The sequence below is a fragment of the Grampus griseus genome (genome assembly GCF_964374135.1).
Source record: "Grampus griseus genome assembly, chromosome: 10".
NCBI lineage: Eukaryota > Metazoa > Chordata > Mammalia > Artiodactyla > Delphinidae > Grampus > Grampus griseus.
In genome coordinates, this window is record NC_139004.1 from 17584579 (window position 1) to 17603233 (window position 18655).

The window sequence follows — 18655 nt, forward strand, 5'->3', positions numbered from 1 at the left end:
AACATCCATGTGTTCTCTTTTCTAAATTGTTCTCTCTGAGAAAGCATTTGTATTTGAAGACTCAAATACAAGTCTTCTTTCCCACCTCCCCTTTCAGAATTGCCCTTATCCTGTTTTATAAAGAAAAGCATGCCTTTCACTTACCTGGAATCTTACTTTTGTGTGATGCCCCAGGATGTACAGACCTCTGGGATGCCAGACAAAAAGACCATTTGAAATACTCTTGTCGACTAAGCCTTCTTTGATCAAGGCACCATGAGCTCATGGTGTCTTCATGTCTTTCTGCCTTATGTTTATTTCTGTTAAATGTATAGCAAGAAGTGTTTCATGCTGTAACATTCTTAATTCATATATATTGTGGAACAGAATGGCAGGACTGGACAGTATTCATTCAACAGCCTTGCTTCTTTGGCCATGCACTTGCCTGTGAACATCTACTTCAAATGGAAATGGTGGTATGTTTGCAATACAGTGATTATAAGTATGAACTCTGGACTCCTGCTGCCCTTGTTCATAGTCCTTCTTCACCACTCACTAGCTCTGAATTTAGGCAAGCCTCAATTTCCTCTTCTCCATAATGCCATTAAAAATCATGTCTACCTCCTGGGGCTACAGTAAAGATCAATGGAGACAATACAGGAAAAACATTTCAGAGGAAGACCAGAAGAAAATAAATGCTTGACAAACGTTTATTGCATGTAGAACCACACTTTCGGATTTTCTAATTGGGAAGTTACAACAGGAGAGCATCCTCAGGCAAAACCAGCTATCCAGCTGTGGAGTAAAGGACTCAGCCTCATCCAAAGAGAAGTCTGGACCTTGCCCTTGTCTCCTAGGAGCTAATCTCTAAGCCCTTAGAGTGTTTTCTCTGAGAAAAGTTGACAAAAGTTGTCGAAAGTTGACATTGAGAAAAGCGCTTTTGTTTACCTGGAGGCCTTGGGCCAGCCAGATAGTGACCTAAACAGTGTGATTCATAGTGAAAGCTTTGGGCCACACCAACAGTGTGATTTAGGGTGGGTGTTCGGGTCAATGCAGTATCCGCTGGACCTCTGGAGGAGTTAGAGCCTGAGATTAGCTGTATGGACAGTCAATCGTGCTAGGTGATGGAGCCCCAATAAAACCTCTGGACACTGAGGCCTGAGTGAGCTCCCCTGTTTGGAAATGCTCTGTGCCTGTACATCAGTGCTGGGAACATAAAGCTCTTCGTGACTCCCAGGGAAGAGGACAACCGGAAGCTCCACATTTCACATTTTCTTTGACTCTGCCCTGTATGCCTTTTTACTTGGCCAATTTTAATCTGTAGCTTTTAAAGAGCTGCAATATCCTGGGCATATACCTGGAGAAAACCATAATTCGAAAAGATACACGTACTCCAATGTTCATTGCAGCACTATTCACAATAGCCGGGACATGGAAGCCACCTAAATGTCCATTGACGGAGGAATGGGTAAAGAAGATGTGGTACATATATACAATGAAATACTACTCAGCCATAAAAAATGAAATAATGCCATTTGCAGCAACATGGGTGGATCTAGAGATTGTCATACTGAGTGAAGTAGGTCAGACAAAGACAAATATCACTTATATGTGGAATCTAAAAAAATGGTACAAATGAACTTATTTACAAAGCAGACATTGTCACAGATGTAGAAAACAATTTTATGGTTACTGGGGGGAATGGGGGGTACTGGGGGGAATGGGGGGAGGGATAAATTGGGAGATTGGGATTGACATATACACACTCCTATATATAAAATAGGTAACTAATAAGGACCTACTATATAGCACAGGGAACTCAATACTCCATAATGACCTATATGGAAAAAAGAATCTAAAAAAGTGGATATATGTATATGTATAGCTGATTCACTGTACAGCAGAAACTAACAACATTGTAAATGAAGTATACTCCAATCAATATTAGTAAAATAAAATTTTAAAAAAGCCGCAATAAACCATAACCATAAGTTTAACAGCTTTCAGTGAGTTCTTGGAGTTCTAGCTGATTATCAAACCATAAGAGGGGTCTTGGGGATCCCTGAACGTGCAGTTGCTGTCAGAAGTGGGTAAAGTCATGTGGACTTTTCTCTATGAACTTTGTACCTGCAAAAGGCCTTTTTCTGTGTATCCATAAGGCTTGCTGTTTTCATGTTGGTCAGCTGGGATTTTGTGTTACTTTGTCTAGGAACTCAGTAATCAACTCATATTCCAGATAAGAGCATGTATGGGGGAGAATTACTCAATGACTAATAACCAAGGAAGAACCTGGAAATATATAGTGTTGTGGAGTCCGTCAAGGAATTTGCCGTCTCAGAACCTCCTCCCGGGGCTGTTGGTCCCTTACGCAGCTTTCTTAGGACTTGACTTCCACTCAGCACCACAGGGCACCCAGTATGGATGGGGAATTTGGTTACCTTAGACGATTGAGTCTCCTTCCTGGATGCTATGATCTGAATGTTTGTGTTCTCCCAAAATTCATATGTTGAAAACCTAATGCCCCAGGTGATGGTATTAGGAGGTGGGATCTTTGGGAAATGATTAGGTTGTGGGGGAAAAGCCCACATGAATGAGATTCGTGCCCTTTTGAAAGAGGCCTGAAAGAGCTAGCTCATCATGTGAGGATAGAAAAGAGATGTCTGTTTCCTGAGAAGAAGACCGTCACCCTACCATGCTGGCACCCTGATATTGGACTTCCAGCCTCCAGAACTGTGAGAAATAAATGTTGTTTATAAACCACCCAGCCTCTGGTATTTTGTTACAGCGGCCTGAATGGACTAAGACACTGGGCATGATTAAATGGGAAAAAATTTGTCAATTTCTCTTTCCCTTCCACAGTAATGAAGGTGGAACAGGTAGCATAGATATCCATTTCCAAATAAAATGGCATGTGGGTGGTAACATACTCTATAGAGCTGTAAATTTCCTTCTCTAAATCTCTGACGTGCTCTAACGTGTATCTACACATGCGTCCTTCCTGCTTGCACTTACCAGACACTCACTAAGTTCGGGGTCGTAATGGTTAATTTATGTGTCAACATGATTTGCTCAAACACCAGTCTAGATGTTGCTGGGAAGGTTTTTTTTTTTTTTTTTGATGTAATTAACATTTAAACCAATAGATGGTGAATAAAACAAATTACCTTCTATCAGTATAACGTGGGTGGGCTTTATCCAATCAGTTGAGGGCCTTTAGAACAAAGACGGAGATTTCCCAAAGTAAAAGCAATTCAGCCTCAAGACTGTACCCGAACTTCCAGCCTGTCAGCCTAGTCCACAGAGATGGAGCAACTGGACCCTAAGGCCAGATGCTGGGCTCTCACCTGAGTCCTAACATAACTGCTCTTTGATTTGGGAAACTCATTTTCAAGGTCTACGTTTTCTCAAGGAAATTAGATTAGAAAATCCTTTACATTTCCAAAGATAGTGCAAATCTCTGTATGAAACATGATCCCAAGCTGAGTTTTTGTTTGTGGCTTTCTCGAAAAGAAAATTATCGATTTGTTGTGCAGCTTCCCTGTTTGAATCTCTTATTCTCCTCATTAATGTGTTTCAACTCACAGTGTATTTGTCTAGCTTAGCTTTAGGGAAAAAATCCTTGATAGAAATAATAACTCGACTGTTATGGAATACTATTTTTATTTCTTTGGTCTTCCATTTAAAAGCCTGAGTTGTAGTCAGTGCACTCTAGTGAGAGAAACTATTTCAAAATGTCAGTGTGTCACCTTGAAGAAGTTTACTAGTTTAAAAATAGGTCTTGAAGTATACAGAAGAGGCACGATTTGCATAGTTTTGTTTTCTGCAACAGTGTTTTTCCAAATAACATATCTGTCCTGTTGCTATTTGCCTGAAGCTATATAGAATGCATCCTCTCTTTGAAAGAGAAAATTAACAGAAAGGCAACTTTTATCTGGAATAGCAGTTAAGATTTTGTCCAGTCGTCATCTAATCCAAAATTTTAATATCGTTTTGGGATTGTAGTCCCTAGGAGGATGGAATTCCCATGTAAATTGTCACTAACATCAATTTGATCATCACTCATTTAATATTTGGTATGTGCAAGGGCCCATGCTACATGAGGAATATAAAGAAAAATCTCTTCTCTGAGATTCAGTTTCCTCATCTCTGAAATACTTATAATATTTACCTCAGAACTAATTAAGATGGTATGTGTAAAATACCAGTTTCTGGCGTGGTTGAGATAATAAATAGTAACTTCAGTGCAGCTAGTGAGTGTAGCCTTTGTTACCCTAAGGGAACTGAATTTAAGTAGTGGGAATTGGTGCTGTTCAAATAATTAACTATAAGTCAGAATGTGGTCAGTGAGATAAAAATGGTGAGAATGAAATTAGGAAGTAGCAAGGAGGAAGATGGTACTTCTGTCTAGAAAAATTAGGTAACAGTTCATCAAGGAGGTGAATTTCTTTTGGACCTTAGAAGAGAGATTAGGTATTCGTATGCAGTGTAAGGGGTTTTGATTTGTAGACTCTCCTTAAAGTATCAGCCATGATCAGGATAGTACAACTAAGGAATTGAACTTCTATGGTAAAGTATCATAATCCTGTGGTAAGAAGTAGGTGCAAGTGGCGGATTTGGAACTCCTTCTCTAGTTCTGTCCTATTCAGCCTTTTTGTCAATGACTCGATTATCACATTATCATAGGACATGAAAGTGGGAGGGGTAGCGCATGTTGAATAACAGACTGCAAACCCAATGGTTTCCATCTAATAAGGTGGTGATTAAAAGCAAATTCATTTACTATTTTGTAATTATGCCCAAATAATCAGGCATAAATGTTTGGATGGGGGAAAAAGAATCTCAGTGATTTTAGTCCACTGTAAGTTGTGGCAGGTAGCATCTAAAAATTCATTGATGTTTTACTCTGTAGGAGAAAAATTATTGAATTCAACAGACACCTAACGAAGACCTGCTGGATACAAAGAACAGACAGCAGTGAAGAGCACACATATGGACATTGTAACTCAGGACTTAGATTTTTAACAGAAAAACAGAAATAAGATACATTTCAGTTAAATGTTGCACTACAGTTGTGACAAATGTCGAGAGGGAAAAGCACGGGGTGCCATATGTCCACCTAACAAGGAGACCTGAGCTGTGTCAGAGTCAGGAAAGGCTTCTTTGTGGAAGTGATTTTTACCGAGACCTGAAAGATGTCTGGGGATTATTCAGGTAAAAGAGAGAGAGTCTTCCTGGTAGAGGAAACAGCATTTTAAAAAGAGCTTTAGCCAAAAATGAGAATATAGAGTGAGAAGAAACGACATTCGAGGATTGAACCTTAAAGGAATTTAGTTTAATTGGTACAACTTGTGATAACTAGACAACTAATATTAGGTGGAATGTGGTCAGTGCTGGGAAAGAGATAAGAATAAGGTTTTGCAGAGCATAGGAGACATTTCCATTTGCTAGGGGAATTCGGTAAAGATTCATCAAGAAAATGACATTTCAGTTGGGTCTCTAAAGAAAGATCGAGTTTTGGCAGGCAGAGTTAGGGTGTTCTCAATATACAAACACTGGTAGGAGGATAAGGGAGCAGTAATTTAAATTATTAAATTAAGCAGAGAGGTACGAGGAAAATCAGGAGAATGTGAGATCATAGGAATTAAAGGAAGAGAGCATTACAAAGAGGCAGGGGTCACAATTTGGAATGATTTAACAGCATTCAGATAATACGAGGACTGAACTATATCCACTGTATTTATTGAACTGGAGGTTATTGGTGAACTTAGCATGAGTAGTTGAAGCTGTGAGTATGAAGTGAAGAAACAGAGGGAACAGGAGATGGCCAACTTGTGGGATTCAAACAGCAGGATCCTTGTGATCATTTTTTGTGTTTTTGGGAGGAAGCCTAATACAGTAATCTTGTAGCAGTTATACAAAAGTTAATTTCAGTTGTTGAATGAATGAATGTTTGGGAAAAGAAAGGTTAATTATACTAGAAATAGGACAAGACTTTGGGGAAAAAGAGTTGAGATTAAACTCTGGTTCTTGCAAATTACTAACTTTGTGACCTTGGGCAAGTCTTTTAACTAACCACTCTGAGCCCTAGTTTCCTCACTTATAAAATGAGGATAATGATAATTGATCTTATTTCTCTAGAGAGTTGGCGAAAGTAAGAAACTTTCCATGAATGTGCGTTACAGGCTCTGGAGTTCTTACCTAATAGAAGGTACTATTTTGTATTAGAAGCTGTATTAGAGACTGACTAGGTGACCTGACCATTTCCTTTTCTTAGACTACACTTCCCAGTGGCCCTTGCCGTGAGACACCACATGTCCTAGTTTGAGCCAGTGACAATGCTCAGAGGTGATGGGTACCACTTCCAGGATTCAACCATTGAAACCTCCCACTAGGGCTTCTCCATGCTCTTTCTGTTTCTGCTGGCTTGATTCCTGTGGCTGGGGGGACCTTGGAAGATATATACCGATGGATGTACACATTGTTACTACCAATTTGGAAAATAATTTGGCAGTAGCTTCAAAATTTGAACATTTTCATACTCCATAGTCCTGCAGTGGTACTCCTAAGTATATTTACTCTAGAGAAAGTTGAAAATGTGCTTTAAGACAGGGGTCCCCAACCCCCGGGGCTGCAGTACCAGCCCTCGGCCTGTTAGGAACCAGACCGCACAGCAGGAGGTGAGCGGCAGCAGAGCGAGCGAAGCTTCATCTGTATTTACAGCCACTCCCCATCGCTTGCATTACCGCCTAAACCAAACACCCCGCCCCACCCCCACCCCCGTCCGTGGAAAAATTGTCTTCCACGAAACCAGTCCCTGGTGCCAAAAAGGTTGGGGAACGCTGCTTTAAGAGACATATATGAGTGGGTTTATTGTTTATAATAACTTGAAACTGAAAACAACCCAAATGTCCATCAATAGGAAAGCCAAATGCCCATCAGAAGAATGGAGAAAATTTATAGTCAGAAAAAGTTTAAATAACAGTGAAAATTAATCCCTATATCTACGTGAAACTACATAGATGAGAGTAAGAAATATAATGGTAAGTGGAAAAAAAAGGTCACAAAGGAAAGGACATGTGATAAAATTATAAAAAGACTAAAAAACCCCAAAATGCTGGACCAAACAATAGTTCTCAGCACCATATGCATTTGTGATTTTTTTTTAAGAGGAGGAGAATTGTATAAGTAATGTATTGCCAAAACAATACTGCAAACAACGACCTCAAAATTTGCTAGCTTAAAGAAAGAACATGTATTATTTATCCAGCTCAGAAGTCTGCTGCATTCATCTGACCTTGCCCGTGCTCAGCTGATCTTGCCTAGGCTGGCTTACGCTTCCATGGGGGCTAGAGGTCACCCAAGTCGTCCTGGTCATCTTGGCTGACACCTGTTCTCAGCTTGGCTCTTGACTGATCTCGGATAGCCACGATCTAGTGTGAACAGCTCCGCTTCACATGCCTGTCACAGACCAGTGGGCTAGCCCGGCCTTTCCGGAGGGAAAGGACAAGCAAGCCCAGTCCTGCAAAGGGGCAAGCAGGCATCTGCATGTGCTTTCCAAAGCTCTCTTTGCATCTAATTTGCTTACACCCTATCCGCAAAAGCAAGCCACATGACCCAGCCTGGAATCAGAATGGAAAGGGACAGCGATGTGATAGGCCAAAGGCCAGGGGAGGACTCTAATGGGGCTATGAATACAGTTAGTCAGCCACAGGAACACTGACCACAGAATTCAGGATCATGACGATGACCCCTGTCAGGAAGGCAGGGGTAGAAAGGAGAGAGAATGCCCAGGCAGCTGCCAGGTTACTGGCAATGTTGTAGTTCTTAACTGAGGTTGAGTTCTATTAGTCTTTATTTTATATTATGCTTTATAATTTGGATATAGATTACATTCATTCTTATGTACACATCAGATGCTATATTTTTTCAAATATGGCGGGGGACTTCAAAGATGAGAAAAACTGAAGGGCCAATTTACGAAGTCCAGTGGAAGATGGGGCCTCTGGTTTCTCTTTTTGAGTTTCTGCAAAATGGGATATTGTCACTTTTTAAAAGAAGATTGTGACTTTGACGAAAAAAAAAAAGGTCATTTATTAATAGAAGTTGAAGGGCAACCTTTGCTGAACTGGTGAGAATAACTCTCTCTCTCTTCTGGAGGCCTCAGATCAACTTTCATCAGTGTAGGAAGCACACATTTATTCTGCTCTCTTTTATTCAGTTTGTTTTATTCCTGGAACAAAGATACCCCAGCTTCTCCTCGAAAGACTTCCATGTGAGTTTGAAAGAGTGTGGAATTTGGAACATGCTGTATAGTTCAGATAAAACTCCCGAGTTTTTTCAAAGCGCTTCTCAATTGGACCCAGATCTCAGACCTCCGGGGTGGGATTCATTCATCTCTAGCTGGAACTAGGTTTTTTCGCCCCTCTCCAGAAGACTGAGAGATTCATTGTAAAAGGACACCGCTGCTGCTTTTTTCACATCACAAAAGAATTAAATGTTCGAGCAGTCCTTGGAAGATGTGGTGTCACGCATGTGCTATTATTAATAATAAACTACAGATCTGCTTCACACCATCTGAAAAACAGGGCTGTGCCGCCTTGAAAAGACTTTTATTTCCACCAGTTCTCCATTATGTTTAGCCTAGATCCAGCTCAGCTTCAGACTGGGGCTAGTCCCAGAACACGGGGAAAGAAAGGAAGCAGCTGGAGGGAAACAAAACAACATATACCACCCAATACATTGAGAAAATACAAGTAAAAAGGAGGCTATTATAACCATTAGACATCAGTGCCACCCGCTGCAAGCATTTCAGCTAGAATGTGGGTTTGGGACAGAGCACCTACTAAAGACAGAACTTAAAGGAGACGTATCTTTGATTCTTAATGCATTCTGGGGAAGGTAAACATTCCCAGGGTTCCTGAGCCTGCACGGACAGGAAAGAAGGCACTGATTGCAATCTGCTGTTAGTCTTGCCTTTTATATTTGCTTACTGCTTTGAATTGTTCATTCTCTTCTTTTCTGAAACCACCGATATCTTTCCTCCTGTAGCTTTTTGCGTTTACTAGCTCCCTTTACATGCCTGTGTTTTGAGGAGATAGACGTAAAATGAGGCTACTGCAAATAACAGTCCAGTAAAAACTTCAGGACAGGTTCCATTTGGAGAGGCAAGTGCAAACACACAGAGCTGAATGCAAAGAATGGCTTCTGTGGGCTCCACCACCAACAGGCACGCCGCTGACAGCAGCAGCCTGAGAAGGAGCAAATTTGAGAGCCGGCTCTGTTATTTTTGTTGAAAAAAAAAAATCTTTGCACCTGTCTTTGGTGGCAGGATTCTCAACTCATTCCCCTGGTTTCAACCTCCCCTTGGCTCTGCTTGTTTTGGAGCTGGTTGTTCAAAATGAACTCCAACCTTCTTTTTGAATTACAAGGTTGTGCAGAAGGGGAAAGTATTTCTTGCTCTATTTCAGGCCCTAACACAGAAGGTGGTGTATGTGGCAAAGGGAGCTGGAGAGAGAAAGAGAGAAAAAGGGAGAGAGAGAGAGGGAGAAAAAAAGAGGCAAACATACAAAACTCAAGGAAATCAAGACCATGCTGTGCAAAATTGTTACAGCTGTTTCTGTTTTTATTGGCTTGCTCTTTTGGCTTCACTTTTTCAGCAACTGCGGTTCATATGAGCAGGAAGGCATCCAGCATGGCCGGGCAGCACGGAGGTGGGAGGGGGGAGGACAGAGTGGGGAAGGAGGTTGTGAATCGTGTACAGGGCTCAGAGGGGAAACACATCAAAGCATTTCTTTCTGATAGTTTTGTGGAAGCCTTAGCAATAGAATTCAGATGCACTTAATGGAAAGCTCCTAAAAGCATCCCATCTCCCTGGCTGGGTCAGATTAGTGGTCCGTTTAAGGCATTGTACTAGCCCTGGAAATGACGTTCAGATATCTCTGAGGAAATAAAGTGTCAGGACACATCCCTTTCCCGATCTCTCCCCGACTGTGATTCACCTAGACCATTGCGCAGGGCTGGACATATGGAGAGTGCATATTTCCCCGGGGCAACTCTATTTCTCATGGTTACAAACGGAATGAGCTCTATGCCTGCTCACTGACCCTAGGAGGAGGATATTGGCAGCTGGGGTCCAGCGCCTTAGGGCTTGGGGTAAGCTGCTCACCCACCTTGATCCCCCTGCACAGCAGCTGGAAGGTGAGCCAGAAAAAGGCACATGAAAGAGCCCACCACACTCTTTCTTAAAACTTCCTGTTAAACTGGTGATTTAAACGACATTTTTAAGGTTTATAAAATTGCTTAAACTGGAGTTCTTGAATTTGATACTATTCTTAACCACACTTGCCGTAACACACACACACTCACACACTCACACACACACTCACACACACTGTTAATCCAATTAATTCTACAAACACTAAGGAAATATTCTGAGTAGTGTCCCCAAATGAGGGCAAGTGGGCAAGAGAACTGGGAGGTAAGGAATGTAATAAGGGGAAAACATATTTTTTGTACTTGTATTTGGCTGGCAGTTATAGCAAAAGGGAAAATATAATGAAAATTTGATTAACCCAAAACCCCTACGTGTGGTGATAAAAGATTGCATATTCTCACACTGAAGAACAACAACAACAAAAAAACCCAAGCCAGTGAGCCCAGCTGTCGAATGAAAGGCAAATCCCAAGCCCAGTGCCCATGTATTGGTTCTGTTTTGGAGACTTACTTGGTTTTTCTGAACTTGACTTCTGACTTATTTGGCCACAGGAGGGAAAATCATAACCTATATGCCTCTGTGTTCTCATCTAAAAATGGAGCTGGACTTGGAAAGAAGGACTAATTAAAGGTTACAAAGCAATCTGAGGCTATAAAACACCAGGTAATTGCAAACATTAAATCTAATAACATAATTAGGTGTTGAAGGTTGTGTCTTGGTCATTTTGTTTTCTGAATGCAGGAAAGAACTCCCTCAAAGCTTGTTTTTATTTATTTTCCCAAGGAAGTCATTGAATAACTTGAAAAAATGATGATTTGGTCTAATGCTATCTTGAACAATTATGTGTTTTGAGATGTACCATGCTTTTTCCACATTTTCTCATATCATTACTTCGATTCATTGTTACCTTTTTCTTCTGTGTTAAGAGTGGCTGACAATAATACATCATTAACAAATATTAAATTTGTTTAAAACTTTTCAGTTGAGACAGTATATGATAAATGTAGAGTGAGACTAGTTTTGAAAGGCTTATTAACCTTTTTAAACAGGAAAATGAATGATTTCAAGAATTAGCAATGCCTAGAGAAAGCTCTTCTCTTGTTGTAAAGATTGAAACTGTTCCTCCTGAAAAATAACCCCACCAAATTTCATATTTAGCAGCTGACACTTAAAGTTTGGGATAGTGAGTAGTTCATTCTCACCTCAGCCTCTGACTCAGTGTAAGGTTGCCGATTTTTTTTCCTTTGGATTTTGGCCCCAACATGGGTTGATAGTGCTGGACCCCAAATGAAGTAAGTACAACTGCAGTTTGGAAGCATACAGAATTTCTGTTCTTTGAGAACATTTTCCCCTTATGCATCTGTTAGCTGTTGTTACAAATTTGAGATACCATTAATCAGTAGCATCTTTTGCAAATAAAGAGTAGATTTTTGCCTGTTGAGGTTCAGCCAGGCACCCCTATTGGTTGGTGAATATTGAACCTCACATGTTTCTGCTATTATCCTTACAGAAGGCTGTGTGTTCACATACATGCACAGTTATGAGACCGAACACTCCCTTCTTCTTTGGGTTGCTCTTTGATCTTTTGTTGTTTTGCTGCTTGCGTCCATACGGAAATGTTACCAACCAGAGGGCAGTTCCTTTCCACGATGATTCCTCATCCAGTCTTCCCCCCTGTTGTTTCTTATTTGTATTGGGCTCCAGATTGACGCCAGTATTTCAAAGGCGCAATATTTTAAGGCAATATTTCAATTTGCTTTAAATAGCCATCAAAGGTTACACTTAGATTTAAGTACCTGTTTATACCCATGTTTTCCTGATGAGCAGTGACAACTAGGGCATCTGAAGAGAAACACAGTTTTCTTGTGAGACTGGGGAGACCTATGGGATTAGGTAGGTAGGACATAAATACTGTCAGTTTAGTGCTCTCTGTTGATTTCCATATCAGTCTTTACCAACTAGGAGTATATATAATACACACACAGGCATGACCTCATCCAAAGAAAATTTATTGAAAAATTTCAAACCCTATAAAAGCTCCATTTGTGGATGCCAGTTTATATTCATTCTTAAATTTTCTTCCTACCCATAGTACCCAATAACTGTAGTCCTGGAAATCCCTCCTTTTCTTATACTGGAAAATACCAAAGATCTGAGAGCATAGAAGTATGTGCTTACTAAGGGAGCTTTCTTTCTTTCTTTTTTTTTCTTTCAGAGCCTTCTGAAGCTCCTCCTAGGAGAGATTAAATAAAGTCAGTGCTTTCCCACTTCCCAAGTCTATCTCCACACATCAAACAAATGAAAATCCTTCCAAAACTCATCTCCCTTCATGCCCACACTCAAATATGCTGTTTTATGTGGGTCGACCAAAGTCTTTTTCTGATTTTCCTCCCCATCTGTTCTTTGAATAAACATGCATCCTAAAGAGAAGGAGGACTTAAAGGATCAAATTTGGTTCCTGTATTTGGAAATGTTTTCAAAAGACCACACCGCACTTGGCTATTCGGTCAAATTAGGTTCCGTTTGCTTCTAATAGCACTTAATTACCCTCCCACATGCTTCTTGGACTCTCCTGCTTCTTAGTCTGTACAGGTTAGCTATTATGATGTCCGAAAAAGTTTGTTTTTTTTTTAAAAAAAAACAATCGTGTGTGAGCTGGTAGAACTGCTGCCGTTGGCTATGTCTCTACCAGACCAAAGCCACCAGTCTTTTCAGGTGACCACACTGGCTACACTGGGTATCTGGAATTGTAGAAACCAAATAAGCAGAGATATAATCAGTTGGTTTTTAAGTTTGTTAGTTGCCATAGACATAGTGCCTCAATTTCTTTCTTTTATAAGTTAACCATGTGCGCTGATGAATCTCTGAAAGTACAACCCCCCATATGAAAAATTCAGAACAAATCGTTATATAGTGTCTTGAAGGTGGGATTTGGTTATCCTGATTAATTAGCTTTTATTTTCCTTTCTCCAGATGAAAACGGAGGGGAGGGTGGAGTAAAGCGCTTCTGTGGCGTGTCATGCATGTTTTCAGTTTTCATTATTTCCAGCTTGAAACCTGTGAATAGGTTGAGAAAATGTTTGTTAATCTGAATTGAATTCCAGTGGCATAACATACAAAGACAAGTTATTTTCCTTATCACAATTTAGTTGAAACCTGGGGTTTTTTCAAAGGGCCAGGTAGTAAATGATTTAGGATTTGTGGACAAAGAAGAAAACAGAAAACTGAACCGTTTAGGTACTTATATGAGGAGAGAGAAAACTCTGGCCTCACTGCTGTCCTGGGTGTCAGCATTTGGGTCCTCCTGGTGTTGGGCACACTGCTCACAGCTGTTGTCGGCTCTGGTTCCAGGGAGGGGGCCTAGTGGGGAGGCAGGAGTGTGTGGGGCTCAGGGCGTGGGGATGGGGAAAGATGGGTGGCCACCAGCCAGAGGGCAGGCACTGTGAACAGCAGGGGTAACGGGGGTAGCAGGGGGCCCCTAGCTTAGCCTCTGTGGCTCATAGTGTTAGCACACGGGGCCAGTGCTTGAGGGCCATGCAGAAATAAGCTTTGGCCTGGATTTGGTCTCCTGGCTGTAGTTTGCCAACTTCTGGTGAAACAAATACCTAGATACTGATGACTCCCAAATTTGTATCTGCAGTCTGAGCTCCAGCTCTCTGTTGTACATTTCCTCCTAACTACTTGGCGGGCACTTTAAAGAAAGGATGTTCCAAACCGAACTCGTTATTACCTTCATCCCTCTGTGCCCTGTTTCTGTAAATAGCACCACTACTTAACAGTTGCCCAAGGCAGGCACCTTGTGTTCATTTTCGACTCCTTCTTTCCTTCATTCTCCTATTCCTCGTGAGATATAGCGGCTGGACTGGAAGCAATGTAAAGGCAGGATCAGACTTAGCTTATATTTATATTTCAAACTCTCACAACTGTAGGCTTTCAAAAATTGGTTGTTGAATTAATCTCTCAATCACCAAACTCAGCTGATTCTTCTTATTTCGTTCCTCTGTCAAAACTCTTCCACGGCTTTCCATTGGTTAGCGAATAAGTATAAAACGTTTGGTGAACCATGTACAGCTTTCTGTTTTGACTTTGTCTACTCTAAACACTGACCATATTACATGAAATGTACTAACGTCTCTCATCCTTCATGTGTCTCTCCAGGCAGTGTTGTTTCCTCTTCCCGCAGGATCCTTTCCCACAGATTTTATTTTATAAACCCCACTCATCCTTCCAGATTTGACTCTCTGATCATCTGCAGGAAGGCTCCCCAGGTACCTCCCCATTCGTTAGGAGTTTGTTCTTGTCTTTCACAACACTTCATCAATGCTAAGAGTGTTTGCCAAGTGCATTTAGCCCTTCCCAGGTTATATACAGCACGGAGGCAAGACTATGTTTGTCTGTGTTTCCTTGTGTCTTAGTTGGCACTTTGAACATGGTAGACAAAAATGAACATTTGACCGAACTAAACGTGACCCCACAGTGTAACTGAGAAACCTCATCTGCATCCATGAAGACCTAAGAGGGCCTTTTCTATGTTCCACTGGGCCTTTCCCAAACCTAAGGAAGTGAAACCAAGCAGGACCCTATAGGGCCTTCCCTGGAGACATATGCCCCTTTCCTTCCCCTGACCACACCCTTGCCATGTCCACCCACCTCTTGTTTGTAAGAAAGGTTTAGCCTCCTAGGCCTTCCTTGAGTTCCAAACAACAAACTTAATCAGCAAAATGAGAAAATGAGGAAGCAAAGGAGAACAGTCAAGCAAGACAATATAATAGTAGTTTAGCCGTAAAACAAAGTCATGGACCCTTAGTTCCTCCTCAAGGGCTATAGATAATATACTGATCATATCCTTGAGTTGTTTTGCAGCTACTAAAACACTCACCAGGTGGAAGAATTTAACTGCATGTTGACTACCAGCACCTAGATCCCAAACTGGTTGGAACTAGAAGGTTGAGAGTGCTAACACCTGAAATACTACCCTGTTACTTCACCACCAGCAAATCAGAAGGATGTCCACAAGTTGATCACACACACCGTGACCCTCTCCCTCACCTTGCCTTTAAAGTGTCCATCAACAGATGAATGGATAAAGAAGATGTGGCATACATATATAATGGAATACTACTCAGCCGTAAAAAAAGAATGAAATTTTATCATTTGCAGCAAAATGGATGGACTTCGAGGATGTTATTGCTAAGTGAAATAAGTCAGACAGGGAAAGACAAATACTCTATGATATCTCTCATACGTGGAATCTAAAAACTACAACAAACTAGTGAATAAAACAAAAAAAGGAAGCAGACTCGCAGATACAAAGAACAAAGTAGTGGTTACCACTGGGGAGAGGGAAGGGAGCAGGGGCAATAGAAGGGTGGGGGGAAAAGGAGGTTAATATAGGATTATATGAAATGAGGTGTGTGAAACTTTTGAAAATTATAAAGCACTAAAGAATTTAAAGAATCTTTCACTCAATAAAAATAAATAAATAAAATAAAATTTGAAAGCAAAAGCAAGAAAACCCTTCCCTGAATGCTCTCAGGGAGTTTGGGTTTTTTGAGCATGACCTGACTATGTTCCTAGCTTAGCCCCACGTTGGATGCCCTGCAAAACGCTGTACTTGCCTTCACCACGACCTGACCTGGCATCAGTAGATTGGCTTTGCTGGACCCAACTTTGGCTGGGTAACAGGAGTAGACTGCAATTAATCTGTATCAGGGGTTGTTTTGTGTGCTGAAAGGACAAAGGGAGAGGACCTGGCAGGAGGGAAAGAGGACAGTTCTTCAGTGTAGAAATCCCCCTGGCTCTGGATTTGCATTGCACATAAAGCAAGGAAATTGCACTTATCAGTTACCTAGACAAAAAGAAGCTGAGTCTTACTGGGCCCAGCCATCTGGGGACAGCACTGAGGTATAAATTTTGTCTTACAAGTCACAGCAAGAATGTAAAAACAGCTCCAGAGTCAGCTATAAGAACCTTGACATATTTCTTTATATGCTTAAAATGAGAAAACTCCAGAATGATCACTGTAATCAGTGACTGTAGTACCTCTGTGTGCATGTCAATATTAAAAGAAAACAAACGACAACAAAATCAAGCAACATACTACTTAATTTCTCTTTCCTTTTTTGAAGTCTCTGTAGGTGGAGAATTACAAAGAGGCAAAACTATAAAGAATAAACAATCTTATCACTGTATGAATTCAGAAAATCTGGAGCAAGGCCTGGTGGCAATGACATCAGGAGAGAATATAATATTGGCTAAGTTATTACTTGGATGTAAGCATTATGTTGTTTAATGCATCCATCGTATAATTAGGTGTCATTAAAAATCTCGCGAGCAGACATTGATGATTGCAATATAATGAAGGAAGAGAGAGAGTAGAGGGAAGATTACAGACTTTTGGAGGAAGTTGCTGTTTTGAATTTAATGAGGAATGTAATAAGGTATCTGAGAACATTGTATTCAGACTTTCCAGTTATATTCTTTCTTTAACCATGAGGGCCTGGAAGTTGGGTGAATTTGAAGTATTATTATAAAAGGAGGAAAAAATTACAAAATTGGGTGCTTGGAAAATACCTATTTTACTTCCTTCTCCCCTACTTTCCTTTCACCCCAGTAAAAAAGGGATGAAGTTTTCCAAAAGTCCCACTTCCGAATGATGTAGAAATAGGGCTTTTTAGTAACCAGGAACCAACCTCCCACCCCCAAGTAATGCAATTAATTTACCCAAACCTGTGACTTATTAAATTCTTTAAGGAGAAAACTTCCTATACTTTTCTATCTTCCCATTTTCGGGAAAAGAAAATAATACATAGTGCTTTGATCCATAATTAATTGTGAGAGAACAGAATTCATTTTTGCTGATTTTCGGGAGGAGTGGATAATGTTGATTTTGGAGAAAAGTGGATATACGGTTTTTTCCTTTTCTTTCTTTTTATATAAGGGAATAAACGGGCAGAAATAAATGAACCACAAAATTGTGGACAAATCAGACCTCTGGAATCAACGAGATCTCTCCAAGTAGAACTTTCTCTGAGGCCAGGTTTAGGCTCTGGTGGGGCGTGGGGGGGGGGGTGGGGGTGGCGGGGAAAGGAATGCTTGCAGGGCTTTAAAGATGGAAACTGTTTCCTCTGCATGGTAAAGCAGAAAAGGCTTTACCCCACAAAATGTCCCCAGAGTCCTCACTAATATAAAGTCAGCTGAAAATCACTTGCTCAGCATGGACTGTGACCTCTGAAAGGCTTATTGAAATTAATCAGTACATTTCTGTCTTATACCGTCTTTATGTTTCACACGGAAGCATGTTCATTAGGACCAAGTGAGGAAGAGATGGTTTCCCAGACGCAGGGTGCTGGCGGACTGGGCAGGTGTCACTTCTTTACAAGGTGGGCTGACCCAGGCGGAAAGCAGCTCATCTGAAAGGTTTTGTGTGTTGCCGTCGCTGACGTACATGACGAATGGGGCTGACAAGGCTCTGTGTTATCTGCTTTCTTCATTCTGGATTATTCTGCTCTGGAGTATTTCAGGCAGCATGAAAGACTGAATGACCACACTGCCAGGCAGAAATTAAAGGGAGCAGCCAGGAGAAATGTATCGTGTGCTGGACACTACACAAACCGTCAGGAAAACAGTATATGCCTTTGGAGGAGACCCCAGTGGTTCTTTCTAGCCCTGGTGTTTTCGTGGCTGACTTTGAGATTCCATCGTAAATGACCTTGTCCTTTTATTTCAGCCACGTCTGTTTTTCTCATCTATTAGAGTGTCATCTATTAGAGGTTTGGGTTGTCTCTGGATTTCTTCAGCCTTGCCATAGAAGTTTGTTCAGTGCTTTGGAGAAAGGAGATACTAAATAGAATTTGAGAAATTGGGTTGTAAGGTGAATGACGGAAATGATGCATAAACTCTTGCCCTACAGCAAGATAGTCCTAGATTTTTCTTTCACTTTTGACATTTAAGTAAAATACTTAAGATCATTTTGCATGTTTATGTGTAAGTTTTCCTTTAATTACTATATTTTTAAAAAGTTTTCTGGCATCTGTGGTTACACATTCCTCTTTTCTTCATTGAATCAATAAATTTATAGTGAGGCTTTAAGTGTCTTCCTCTAATAAATTCATTCCAATTCTAAATCTGCGGCCTTATTTGCTAGTTCTTAAGTTTTTGTGATTTTCTTGTGTAGTCTGCGTTTACTTCTTAAGGATGAGGTGGCAGACATAATGTTATGTGTTCACCAAATCTCATTTGATTTTCCTCTTCCTTGGGTACACGGCAAATCATACTTGCCAGGCCCTCTGAGTTATGTGGTGGCAGATGAGGGCTTCTGGCTAATGAAATGTGAAAGGAAGCAATACATGTCAGTTCTGGACTGAGGCTGTGAAAAGCCCTCGTAGGATTTTTTGGTCAGCTTCATCCCTGCCATGGAGAGTATGGAGGCCTCATGTTGCCATGGAACAGCCTCAAGGTCAA